The 13,842-nt window shown below is 43.4% G+C and overlaps 1 protein-coding gene and 2 long non-coding RNA genes across 4 annotated transcripts in view; 1 reads left to right on the top strand and 2 right to left on the bottom strand.

The window, feature by feature from the left end:
- The window catches only part of LOC310674015, a 41,892-nt gene extending 34,939 nt beyond the window's left edge, over nt 1-6,953 (bottom strand). For both annotated transcript variants that reach the window (XR_014509314.1, XR_014509315.1), the window contains exon 1: nt 6,670-6,953. This is a non-coding gene — a long non-coding RNA (uncharacterized lncRNA). The remainder of the gene's footprint in view (nt 1-6,669) is intronic.
- The window catches only part of BLK (BLK proto-oncogene, Src family tyrosine kinase), an 819,573-nt gene that overhangs the window by 424,710 nt on the left and 381,021 nt on the right, over nt 1-13,842 (top strand). The gene's annotated exons all lie outside the window — the stretch shown is intronic.
- On the bottom strand, nt 531-3,444 carry LOC310674062. Its single transcript, XR_014509370.1, has 2 exons — nt 3,345-3,444; nt 531-823 (listed from the first exon to the last, which is right to left on the bottom strand). It is a non-coding gene; the product is annotated as an uncharacterized lncRNA (long non-coding RNA).

The raw sequence follows: 13,842 nt of genomic DNA on the forward strand, positions 1-13,842 counted from the left end.
TGAAAAGAAAGACCCAGATCAATGATTGAATCTGGGATCTTGATCACTAGGCAGCAATCACCCTTCCCGACTCTTCAATCCCACCCTCTCCCTGGCACCTCCCTGAGTTCCTTCTTTCATTCTCAAAATTCCAGAAAACACCCCTTCAGAAAATTCTGAGTCCCACTAAGAGTACACCCATAGAAATCAATAAACCTGATGTGCATTCAGCAGAATTAAATACCACTCCCAGTGACCTATGGGCACCCACAAGGCAGTGGCTCCTGAATAATGAGCTCAGGTCATGGCTCCATTCTGGGTTGAGTTCAGCCTATCCCACCCGTGTTCACATAACCAACTGGGCAGCGAAACCCAAGCTCTGCCTGGGTGCATGGAAAGCATTGGCTGTAGTTATCTCCTCCTGGGACTTGGGGATGAGAACTTCAGTCAAGAGGAATCTTTGGCAGATATGATGAACTTACACAGGAAGAGGGTCATATTTAGTCATAGATGCTTTTTTTTTTAAAAAATGAAAAAAATACAATTTCAAATTTGCAGGTTAATATGTGTTTAATTAGATGATCATCTGAACAGACTGATCTTTGTTTCATTGCTTGCTTCACAAATGGATTGATCAGGCCCACTTCCACAAGCAAAGATCCAGAAGAATCAGCGTAGCCATCAGACATTCTCAACCATGGATGTGGGCTGCTCACTGATGTCATTCAAGGGCACAGCATTGTGCATTGAAACCACAGTAAGCAGGAAGAGTTAGACCAGATGGGCAGCGTTTGGTGAGTTCCTCCTGGCAGAATCCCCATTTCCTCTTACATTGATTATTGTCCTGAATAAAAGAAAGAAGGAAACCTGTAATCGATTGCACTTTCAGGAGCCTGGAGTCACCTTCAGGAGATAAGATTTATAGTGCTGGAAAGACTCAAAGGAACATTTAAGCCCACCCTGCAATTCAGGAATCTGTAGCAGAAAGGAAGAGGACATGCAGGCCCAGCCCCGGAAGAGCTCTCAGAGGAGCATCACTGCTGACATCCCCTGGCCCATCCTTGATGTCAGGATGGGCCACTGGCAGCCGCTGACTTTGAGGACTCCACCACTCGAAAACACAGGGAGACCTGAGGATCCCACACTCCATTGATGTAGGAGGTGATGACAAAGGCTGAAACCTCAAATTGACACCGCATCTTGCAGGAAAGGTGGTGCTAACTATTTTTTTATATTTTATTCTGATATTTATATTGCACCTTTCTTCCAAGGAACTCAATGGCACATATAATTCTCTCAGCTCCATTTTATCTTCACAACCACCCTGTTAAGTAGATTCGGTTGAGAAGCAGTGACTGGCCCAAGGTGAGCTTCTTGGCCAAGTGGGGACTAGAACCCTGATCTGCCAGGTCCTCCTCCAGCACTCTAACTCCTACACCACGTTGTTTTTCTATTCGGCTGCTGATGCTACAACATAAAGCCCCCAATTCAGCTTGTTCCTTGATTGAGCAGCTTTAGAGCTGTATTCCTCAGAGGGCAGCCTGCACCTTGTCTCCTCTTGCCCCAATTTTTCCTAGGCTTACTATAGCACAGAACCCAACAGACACCTTGTCCTAGACAGAAATATGGTCAGTGATTTAGATGGACAGGCATGGAGAAGAAAGTCTTAATTTGACTGAAGCTCTGGTCAATTACATGACAGAATGGGTGTATTTAGAGGGACCTTAAGAGGGTCCTTATTTATCTACTGTAGGAGGGACCTTATTTATCTATTGTATTTTGATCTCTTTTGCAAAAAATAAACAACAAAAACAAAGTAACAGTTCACCGGGAGTTACAGATAGCAATTTGTAAAAAAGAAGAGAAAACAGCCCCTGGTCTGAAATTTATAATCAGAAAAGGCATGCAACAAAAATCGCTTTTCAATTTTTTGTCCTTATAGATCTGTGCTTTTATCTTTTGTGTTTATCTCGTGAACCACCCTGGGATCTTTTGACGAAGGATGGTATATAAATCAAATAAATAACATAATTAAAAAGAGTTTAATATGAATATTTCTATATGAAGTGATTAGAGATATCTGTTTCCAAGTCTCCTTTGGGAAGAAGAGCAGGATAAAAATTGAAGTAATAAATAAACCTTCCTAAATAAAAATTAGTTTGTGTGGTTTTTTAGAAAAGAAAAGAAGATTTGGAGAAGAAAATAATCCTACTAAAATGTGATTTATTAGCAGAAAGTTCAGTGAGTGAACAGCTGGATGGAGAGCCAAAAATGACCTGGAAATCAACTAGTACAACCCTTGTTCAATGCAGGATCTTCAATAACAAGATCCTTCACAGATTGTCCCTCAAAACCTGCTTCTCTGTCATTTCCACCCCTTTGGTTCTAGTCCTGCCCTCTGGAACAACTTCCACATGGCAGCCGTGCAAATATTTAGAGGCTGCAATCATGTCTCCCCCTAAAATTAACCTTCTCTTCTCCAGGCTAAACATGCTGAGCTCCTCCAATGTTCTTCAAAACAAACAGCTTTCAAATCTTGTACCCTTCCGGTCGCTTGACTTAGGAGACACTCAAATCAGTCGTTTTCCTTTTTAAAACGTGGGTTCAGAACTGGCCACAGGCTAGAATAGATCTATTAAATTATTTCTCATCTCCAGCCTCAGATTGCAGTTGCTTTTCAATTCATTTCTCCAGTATTTCTAAAAGGCAGAATTAACTACAGTGGTACCTTGGGTTCCATATGCTTCAGGTTCCATATGCTTCAGGTTACAGACTCCGCTAACCCAGAAATAGTTCCTCAGGTTAAGAACTTTGCTTCAGGATGAGAACAGAAATCGTGCTTCGGTGGCATGGTAGCAGCGGGAGGCCCCATTAACTAAAGTGGTGCTTCAGGTTAAGAACAGTTTCAGGTTAAGAACGGACCTCTGGAACTAATTAAGTTCTTAAGCCGAGGTAGCACTGTATCACCATTGTGTGTGGTGCAGCAGACGGCCAGCTGGAAAGTTAGATAAGAGCCACCAGTTTTTGCTGCCCATGGGAATTGCAGCCTGCACAGTTTGTACCCATACAAAATACCTGTGGTATCAAAATTCCCTGTGCACAGAGGAAAACCTTGAGGCTCTAATGCTTAAAAGAAGATGCAGAACCTAGAAGTGCTGCATCAGCACTGAATCCAAATTTAGACATCTAAAAATAGGGTTAATATGTCCTGATTTGTAAAGTGATTGACCACTATTCCCTTTAGCACAAGAAAAGCCCTGCTTCTGCTTCCTCCAGTGAAGATCCAGAGTGTAGATCAGGAAAACAGGATTAAAAATGAGCAAACATTCACACGTGAGTGGGACCAACTCATGGGTATCACTTACCCCTACAGCAGCGTGCATTAGGACCACAGGAGATCAATCTAATCTCTTCATAGGTACAGTTCGCAGTCCTTGGGGCCTGGCAAAATCCTCCCGAGAGTCTACACAGTAGAGATTCATCTGTGCAAAAGAGAAGGAATTTAATTAAAACCTTCTGTAACGGCAAATCAGTATTTTTATGTCCCATAATGCTGATGGGGAGATTGAGGCTGAGAGTGAAAGTGTGGTTATCCATAGGCCAGCTGGTGAGTCCATGGTGGAGTCTCACAGACTTGGATTGTCCAGCATGGGAAGTCCTGATTTCACTGATGCTCCGGTCAACATTATTTTTGTACTTCAGCTGAGTTCTGGTGAGTGCAGAATGAAGTGGGAATCTTTGTTGCCAAATCATATTTGTGTTCCTTCAGCAGCAGCAGACTGCTGGCTCATCCTCACTTACTCAGCGCTGTCTTAAGATTTTCGAGAGTTAGAAGAAGAAGAGTTTGGATTTGATATCCCGCCTTTCACTCCCTTTTTAAGGAGTCTCAAAGCAGATAACATTCTCCTTTCCCTTCCTCCCCCACAACAAACATTCTGTGAGGTGAGTGGGGTTGACAGACTTCAGAGAAGTGTGACTGGCCCAAGGTCACCCAGCAGCTGCATGTGGAGGAGCGGAGATGCGAACCCGGTTCCACAGATTACGAGACTACCGCACTTAACCACTTTACCACACTGGCTCTCAGATCAGACTTAGATCAGACACTTAGATAGGAGCCGCCATTTTTTACTGCCCATGGGAAGAGCAGCCTGCACAGTTTGCACCCATATGAACATCTGTGGCATCAAAATTCCCTGTGCACAGATGAAGACCTTGAGGCTCTAATGCTTAAAAGAAGATGCAGAACCTAGAAGTGCTGCATCAAAACTGAATCCAACGTTTTACTTCTAAAAATAGAATTAATATGCCCTGAGCATATTATCAGCTACTCTGATCCAGAAACTGTTCAGTGACTATTTTTTTTAGCACTAGCAAAGCCCTGCTTTCTCCAGTGAAGATGTAGAGTGTAGATCAGGAAAACAGGATTAAAAATGAGCAAACTTTTGCACAAGTGGCACCACCAAGTCATGGATATAACTTACCTCTACAGCAGCGTGCATTAGGACCACAGGAGATGTTTGTAATCTCTCCAAGGGTACAGTTCTCAGTCCTTGGGGCCTGGCAAAATCCTCCTGAGAGTCTACACAATGGAGGTTCATCTGTGGAAAAGAGAGGGGATTAAATTGTCATTATTAGAAAGGACTTCTTGTGCAAAACAGAAACATTCATTGGACAGACGTTTTGTTTTGAGCCTTGGAAGAGCACTTCCAAGTATGAGAGCCTGAGGTCCTGGACCAGGAAATGGGAGACCAGTCTTCAAATCCAGCCTCATCGTAAGGCTCACAGAGTGGCCTTGGGCCAGTCGCTCACTTTTAGCCTGATCTGCCTCGCAGGGTTGTTGGGAGGATTAAATTAGGAAGAACCACAGAAGGCACCTTGAGCTCCATTGGGGAAAAGGTGGGACAGAAAAGCAATGAATGAATGAATGAATGGAAAAATAAATATTCAGAGCCTTCTGTAACAGCAAGTCAGTATTATTATGTCCCATTATTATGTACAGATGGGGAGATTGAGGCTGAGACGGAAAGCGTGGTTTGCCCAAGGCTAGCTGGGGAGCTCATGGTGGAATCTCACTGGTCTACATTGTCAGGCATGGGAAGTCCTGATTTGATGTCAAAGTACAAGTAGATAAATAGGTAGCACTCCGGCGGGAAGGTAAATGGCGTTTCCGTGCACTGCTCAGATTTCACCAGAAGCGGCTTAGTCTTGCTGGCCGCATGACCTGGAAAAACTGTCTGTGGACAAATGAGGGCTCCCTCGGCCAGTAAAGCGAGCTGAGCGCTGCAACCCCTGAGTCATTCACGACTGGACTTAACTGTCAGGGGTCCTTTACCTTTACCTTTTTCTTTATATAAATATTTATTGACTGCATTTTAATGTATTTTGCAAAAAAACAAAACAACCCCCCCCCCAAACAACTCAATGGATATCACTTACTCCTGCAGCAGGTTCCGTTGTTGCCACAGAAGACCCCTGTAATTTCTCCATAGATGCAGTTTGTAGTTGCTGGGAATTCGCAAGTTCCTCCTAATAGTTCACAAGCAAATTGCCCTGTGTAAAAGAGAAAGGAAATAAATTTGTTTAAAGGGGGCAAAAGGGTTACAACTACTTTTTTTCCAAACCAGAACCCTGCATATTTAATGGGATGACCAACTTTTACAGGCTTCTGCTGCCTCTATACCTGCTAACTACTATTTCATTGGCCAACATTAGCAAGGGTCAGATCGGTCCTCCTTCTCTGCAAACACTCCAGCTGATTCCTGAACCTGAGCTGCACCCAGCCAGTTGGCTGGTGTAGAAATCATAACATTATGATGATGATTACTGCTCCTGAGATCTTTTCAGCACAGCCGCCAAGCCTAAATTTCATAGATTGCTAATGGAAGGGGAGAAAAATGAGCAGATAATACACCCACAGACCCACATAATTGGCGACTGAGTCAGACTTCATTCCATTGCACTGAAGTTTCCCCTTTGCTTTTAACATCTGCTAATCAGAAATACAGCTGTTCTGAGCTTCAGAAATACCTTGACATTTGTGCCCTCTCTGAGAATGGTATTTTTTGCAATCTCCCCAGTAGTGTTGCCAATGTGTCTTGCTCAGCTCACACCCAACTGTGCTGGCTATAGTCTTTCTTGGCTCCCAGCCAGGTGAGGAGGGGGTAAGGCCCACCCATTTGCCCAGTGGGCACCATCTCTTCATTGGCTATGCTCATGGGGTCCTGAGGTGGCAACTGTGGGCATTCTTTAACAAAGAAACTTGCTGGGTTAGGTCTACAATGGAATCCTTCATCAGATATTTACTCTTCATAGATCCAGGACCTCTGGAATTAGGAAGGACTTGGGGATCACGGACACTAACTTTCCAAACTTTTCCAAGCAATATAAATGACCACCATGGAATTTCCTGGTTGCTAAGGCTGCATCCTGAACATTGCTGCTTTTGCAAAAGTCATGTATTCAAATTCAATTTCATTATTAAATAGGTTTTTAAATACTTTCCTCCCCACCCCTTTTTAAGCAGCTGGATAGGATAGGAAGCTGCCAAGTCAGACTGTTGTTCCATCAAGCTCAGAGCTGTCTACACTGACAGGCAGAAGGTCTTAAGTGTTGCCGACCAGGGAAATACCTGGGAATCAACCTGAGACCTTCTGCATTTGCAGCAGATGCTCCCACCCTGTGCCCTCTTACCTGCAACAACGTGGAAGAAGATGAAGACCAGAGCAAAGCTCAGGTAAAGGAACCTCATGGCTGCAGTTTCTTCTGAGATCTCTGCCAAAGGGAAGGCACTCTAAGGCAGAAGGCACTCGAGTTTGGATGGAACAAGGAGGTTCTCTTTATTTATAGTGTTGTTGTTCCAAAAAGATGCTGAAACACACATTTGAGCATTTGAGTGGGAAATGCTGCAAGCAGGTATTTCCTGCAGCTGTCAGCATCTGAACCGTCCAGGCCATTTTTTCTTAACTCATCGTAGGCAATTTATTCATCTTGTAGACCATCCCAAGATTTATCTGCAGAACAATCTTTCTCATCCTGTTCTCTTTCCATATCAATTAACAGATTTCCCTTCATCTCACAAAAGCTGCTCCCAACTTCATGGCGCCTGGATAGAAAGGAAGTGGAATTTCGGGTAACAGCTTGGCCATAGTGCAGGTTGATGCGGCCTCTTTTGGTTGGACTGTTCAGTTCGACTGCAGTTGCCATACCTACCAAGAAAGAAACGTTTCAGTGTGCTTTTCTCCTGGTCTGCACATTATTAGATGCATTTTGCTTAACATGCTTGTTATTGTGATGCACATAGTTTTATGTCCATTGCCCCTATTAGATGCTTCCCCCCCACACCCACATAAATTATTTACTTTATCCCATCATTCATAAGTTATAAACACAAGCAAGAACAACACCCAGAAGATGAGAGGAGAAACCTCTTGGTAGAAACATTGTTTAAATTCTTTATATCAGTTGTACTCTGCTTTGCAGCCAAAAGGCCCCCAGAGTAGCTTACATACAATTTAAAAAACAAAACAAAACATGGCACACAAGTGGAAAAGGACAAGAAAGGAAGGCAAAAATGAAAACCAGATCTCCTTATAAACAAGAAGAACAACAAATCTATAAAAAAACACCCAGGACCCCAAAAATGTGTGGCGAAACCTGTTAGTAGAAACATTTTTAAAATTGTTTTGATTAGTTGTACTCTGTTTTTCAGCCAAAAGGCTCCCAGAGTGGCTTATGTACAATTTAAAAACCAAAAAACTAAAAAACCAAACATAGCACACAAGTGGAAAAGGACAGGAAGGGAAGAGGAAAACAAAAACCAGAACTCCTTACCAGTTTCTAGACAATCATGGCCCACTGGCCCAGTTCAGGGCCAAGAGGTGCCTGATTCAGCTTGGCCTCTGGCAAAAGCAGAAGCCTTGAGCCCTGCTTCCTATCTCTCCCTAAGAGACAGTCTGGTGGAGCGGTCCATTAGGAGCTCCATCTTTCCTGCACTGCTTATGGAATCATAGAATCATAGAATCATAGAATCATAGAGTTGGAAGAGACCACAAGGGTCATCGAGTCCAACCCCCTGCCAAGCAGGAAACACCATCAGAGCACTCCTGACATATGGCTGTCAAGCCTCTGCTTAAAGACGTCCAAAGAAGGAGACTCCACCACACTCCTTGGCAGCAAATTCCACTGTCGAACAGCTCTTACTGTCAGGAAGTTCTTCCTAATGTTTAGGTGGAATCTTCTTTCTTGTAGTTTGGAACCATTGCTCCGTGTCCGCTTCTCTGGAGCAGCAGAAAACAACCTTTCTCCCTCCTCTATGTGACATCCTTTTATATATTTGAACATGGCTATCATATCACCCCTTAACCTCCTCTTCTCCAGGCTAAACATGCCCAGCTCCCTTAGCCGTTCCTCATAAGGCATCGTTTCCAGGCCTTTGACCATTTTGGTTGCCCTCCTCTGGACACGTTCCAGTTTGTCAGTGTCCTTCTTGAACTGTGGTGCCCAGAACTGGACACAGTACTCCAGGTGAGTTCTGACCAGAGCAGAATACAGTGGCACTATAACTTCCCTTGATCTAGATGCTATACTCCTATTGATGCAGCCCAGAATTGCATTGGCTTTTTTAGCTGCCGCTTGCATCAAAGGATCATCTAGGATGGCTGCTGCAGAACTGCATGGCTCTTTTCTTCTGATGGGTGTGTGGAGCAGTGGGCTTTAGGGACTGGAAGATGTAGGAGGATTTTTCTCTTGCACTTGCTGTCTAAGGTTGTTGCAAATGGAGAGGCTGCAATACTCACCTAGAGGACAGGTTTAAGCACCTGGAGCAGTTTAACGACAAGCCTGGATTCCTGTTTGATCTAGATCCTTGAGGGTGCGTTGGACCAATAATTTGTCTTTGGACCAGGGAGGCCCAAAAACCAATGACCAAAAGGGAGTAAGATTCAGGGCTGACCGTTTCAAGTTCTTACACTTTGTAAGGCCTGAACTGTAGAAATGTGTGAGGTTGGTTTCTGAGCTCAAAAGCAGGCTATCTCTGCCCAACAGATACACTCAAATTTCCCTGCCACCTTTCACTTGCAGTAGATCACAAGGTGAGCAACAGATTCCGCCCCCTTTACCATTTAACATCTATATCAGTGGTTCTCAAAGGATTTGCTGTGCCACGCTGGTGTGTCAGGAAAGGATGGCATGTGGGGCTGGCAAATTCAAGGACAATCAAAGAAACATTTAGACATTTCGGTGTAGTATAGTATCAAAAAAGGCTCCTTTGCAGGTTCTTATGCAGCTTCTTTGTTTCATATTTTTGGAGTGTTCCATCATCCTATTATAAAGTAGTTGTGCTTTGTGTTATAAATCAAGCGCTGCGAGGAGTTGTTTGCTTTCCAATATATATCTTATCAATAAAATCAATTCAGTGTGGCATGAGCCAACCTTTATTCTGTTCAGCCTGGAATAGAGGAGACTTAGAGGAGATGTGATAGCATTCTTCAAATATCTCAAGGGCTGTCACATGGAAGAGGGAAGAAGCTTGTTTTCTCCTGCCTTGGAGGGCAGGACTCAAACCAATTGATTCAAGTTACAAGAAAGGAGATTCTGGATAAACATATGGAAAAACCATCTGACAGGGCCAGGGCCGTCTTTACCTAGGGGTGCAAGGGATGCAGGGCTGAAGCCGCCTAAGCTCTTAACTATCTACCTGTTACAAAATCAGAAATAATTTTGATCAAGCTAGACAAACAAAATACATGTATACCTAGGTATTATCGAAATGTATACCTACTGTTTCACTAAAGAACTTTTGACTTTGTGCTCAAAGATGCATCGTGCTAGCAGCAGCACTTGTCATTCACAACGGCGTGTTTTAATTTCATCACTTCCAGTTCAAATTCGTTTACAGAAATCGTTTGAAAAGCAATGCTTATTTTCGCTAGTTGTCGGCATTTTCTTTGACTAACTACTTTGTACTGGCGTCTTCCAGCACGCGATTTTAATTTTCCATTTCCGCAAAAACGTGCCTAGAGCACATGCTATGAATTCCACAAGCTGCATCCCCCCCCCCATTTAACGATGAATGTTAAGCGAGAAACACTGCGGCAGGCACTGGGCGAGGAATCTGTGGCAGGCAAAGGGCAGTGGCGAGGCGTGGTTGGCCTTGTTCAATGGCGCGGAGGTTAATTTGGGGGCTAAACTAAATTTGGGGGTGCTGGGTGGATCTTTGCACCCCGGTGGGACATATGCTAAAGATGGCCCTGGAAAGAGCTCTTCAACTGCGGACTTTTCCTCCTTGGAGGTTTTGAAGCACAGTTTGGATGGCCATGTGTCATGGATGCTTTAGCTGAGATTCCTGCATTGCAGGGGTTGGAGAAGATGAACCATGAGGTCCCTTCCAACTCTGCATTTCTATCATTCTATGATACTAAGAAGACTTGTTCCCACTGAATAATGTGATCTGTGATTAAATGCATGTGGAAACTGCTGCTTTTCAGCTGAGGGACCTGCTCCTCTTGCTGAGGAGCAGGGGAAGCAGTGCCATTTTTCTGGAAAGGAACAGATGAGGTTCCTTCCTCCACCAGGAATTGCTCTTGCTGGGATACAGCAGATGACGTGCCTCTCTGCCCAGGGACTTGTTCCTGCTGGGAAGGTGCAGCCAAGGTGTCCTTTTCCAGGAACTTTTTCCAGATGTTAAGCAGGAGGAGATGCCATTGCAATCTGTTTTAGCACCTGCTGTTCTTGTACTGAAAGAGTCACAAGGCCTGGAAGTACATCAAGTATATATGCTTCTAGTCTTAATTAAACTGTTGCAATTGACATTATTCAAACCCCATTGCAAATCAGGTTTATTCTCAAGATTTAAGGACTTTCAGCTATTTGCAATGCGCAAATCAAGCAAAAGCAATTGAAATAGCTCAACACAACAGATGCTTCAAATGGTTCCCCCCCCACGTTCAACTGAAAATGCCTGAGTTGCCTTTTGTTTCCCTCTTCCCTCCCTGTTCTTTCCTCCTTGTGTGCCATTTTTTTAAAACAGAGATTGCACATACGCCATTTGGGGAGCCTTTCCCCCCTGAAAAACAGGGTATAAATGATATAAACAATTTAATAATTTACAAATAAATAAGGTTTCTACTAACAGGTGTCTTGTGGCATCTTCTGATTTTGTTGACTAATTAAGAGAATACAGTGGTACCTCAGGTGAAGTACTTAAATCGTTCCGGAGGTCGGTTCTTAACCTGAAACTGTTCTTAACAGCACCACTTTAGTTAATGGGGCCTCCTGCTGCTGCCGTGCCGCCAGAGCACGATTTCTGTTCTCATCCTGAAGCAAAATTCTTAACCTGAAGCACTATTTCTGGGTTAGCAGAGTCTTTAACCTGAAGCATATGTAACCTGAAGTGTATGTGACCCCAGGTACCACTGTAGATACTTGGGCCCCTTTCTCATTTCTGCATTTTTATTTTTATTTTACATCTGTTGTTCTTGTTTGTGTTTATTTATTATGAATGATGGAACAAAACAACTAATTTGAATTTTTTTTTGGGGGGGGGGGAATCACAAAATAGGGGAGGAGCACATAAAAATACAAGCATCACAGAAACAAGCATATTAAGCAAAAATGAATCCAAAACTGCAGACCAGAAGAAAAGCAAATGGCAAAGTTTCTTTCTTTGTAGGTACAGTGATACCTTGGTTCCAAAATGCCTTTGAACTCAAACAACTTGGAACCCAAACGCTGCAAACCTGGAAGTAAGGGGTTCGGTTTGCAAACCTTTTTTCAGAAGCCAAAGGGGCTTCTTTTTCAGTGTTATACTTCCGTTTTGACTGCCACACTTCCGTTTTGAGTCCAACACTTCTGTTTTGATGTTTATGCTTCCGATTTGAGTGCCGCACTTCCGTTTGGAATGTTACGCTGAGGTCTGGCTGTTTTTGCTATTTATTTTGTGTCTTGGTTTTTGCGGCTCTTTATGTTTTGTTTTTGTGACTGTGTGTAACCCAGTTCAGCTACTGTTTGACTGATTGTGTGACTGCAGTAGATTGTTTATTGCTTTCATTTTATGGATCAATGGTCTCGTTAGATAGTAAAATTCATGTTAAATTGCTGTTCTAGGGGTTGTTTTCAGAAGTTTGGAATGGATTAAACCATTTTGCATTACTTTCTATGGGAATGCGTGCCTTGGTTTTGGAACGCTTTGGTTTTGGAATAGACTTCCAGAACAAATTAAGTTTGAGAACCAAAGTACCACTGTACTGCAATTGCAGTTGCATCAGACTGCATTAAAGCAAATCTCCTAAACAACATTCTGCTTCCTTTCCATCCAGGTGCCGTGAATGTGACAGCTGATTCTGTGAGATGACGGGAAATCTGTTAATTGATATGGAATGGGAAAAACCACACCCGAAGTACAGCACACGTTGTGATTGTTTGAGAAAGGATGTTCTTCAGATAACTTCCAAGAAGTTCTCCAAGATGAATAAATTGCCTAGGATGAATTAAGAAAAAATGGGCCTGGATAGTTCAAATACTGACAATTGCAGGAAATACCTGTTTGCAGCATTTCCCACTCAGATGCACATATGTGTGTTTCAGCATCTTTTTGGAACAACAACACTATAAATAAAGAGAACCTTCTTGTTCCATCCAAACTCCACTTCCTTCTGCCTTAGAGCGTCTTCCCTTTGGCAGAGATCTCAGAGGAAACTGCAGCCATGAGGTTCCTCTTCATGAGCTTTGCTCTGGTCTTCATCTTCTTCCACGTTGTTGCAGGTAAGAGGGCACAGGGAGGGAGCATCTGCTGCAAATGCAGAAGGTCTCAGGTTGAGTCCCAAGTATTTCCCTGGTCGGCAACGCTAAAGACCTTCTGCCTGTCAGTGTAGACAGCTATGAGTTTTGGAAAAACAGTCTGACTTGGCAGCTTCCTATCCTATCCAGCTGCTTAAAAAGGGGTGGGGAGGAAAGTATTTAAAAACCTATTTAATAATGAAATTGAATTTGAATACATGACTTTTGCAAAAGCAGCAATGTTCAGGATGCAGCCTTAGCGACCAGGAAAGTTCCATGGTGGTCATTTATATTGCTTGGAAAAAGTTTGGAAAGTTAGTGTCCATGATCCCCAAGTCCTTCCTAATTCCAGAGGTCCTGGATCTATGAAGAGTAAAAATCTGATGAAGGATTCCATTGTAGACCTAACCCAGCAAGTTTCTTTGTTAAAGAATGCCCACAGTTGCCACCTCAGGACCCCATGAGCATAGCCAATGAAGAGATGGTGCCCACTGGGCAAATGGGTGGGCCTTACCCCCTCCTCACCTGACTGGGAGCCAAGAAAGACCATAGCCATCACAGTTGGGTGTGAGCTGAGCAAGACACATTGGCAACACTACAGGGGAGAATCCAGAAAATACCATTCTCAGAGAGGGCACAAATGTCAAGGTATTTCTGAAGCTCAGAACAGCTGTATTTCTGATTAACAGATGTTGAAAACAAAGGGGAAACTTCAATAGAATGGAATCAAGTCTGACTCAGTCACCAGTTATGTGGGTCTGTGGGTGCATTATCTGCTAATTTTTCTCGCTAGGTAGAGTTGTATGTGAACTATTAGGAGGAACTTGCCAATTCCCAGCAAAAAAAAAATGTGCCATTGGAGACATTCCCGGGGTCTCCTGTGGCAGGAACGAAACCTGCTGCTGGGGTAAGTGATATCCATTGAGTTGTTTTCTTTTCGTAAAAGAGATAAATATGCAGTAAATAAATATATATAAATAGGTAAAGGTAAAGGACCACTGACAGTTAAGTCCAGTCGCGAACAACTCTGGGATTGGGTGCTCAGCTCGCTTTACTGGCCGAGGGAGCACTCGTCTGTCTGCAGACAGT

The sequence above is a fragment of the Podarcis tiliguerta genome, assembly GCF_965153285.1.
Source record: "Podarcis tiliguerta genome assembly, chromosome: 3".
In the NCBI taxonomy this organism is placed as follows: domain Eukaryota; kingdom Metazoa; phylum Chordata; class Lepidosauria; order Squamata; family Lacertidae; genus Podarcis; species Podarcis tiliguerta.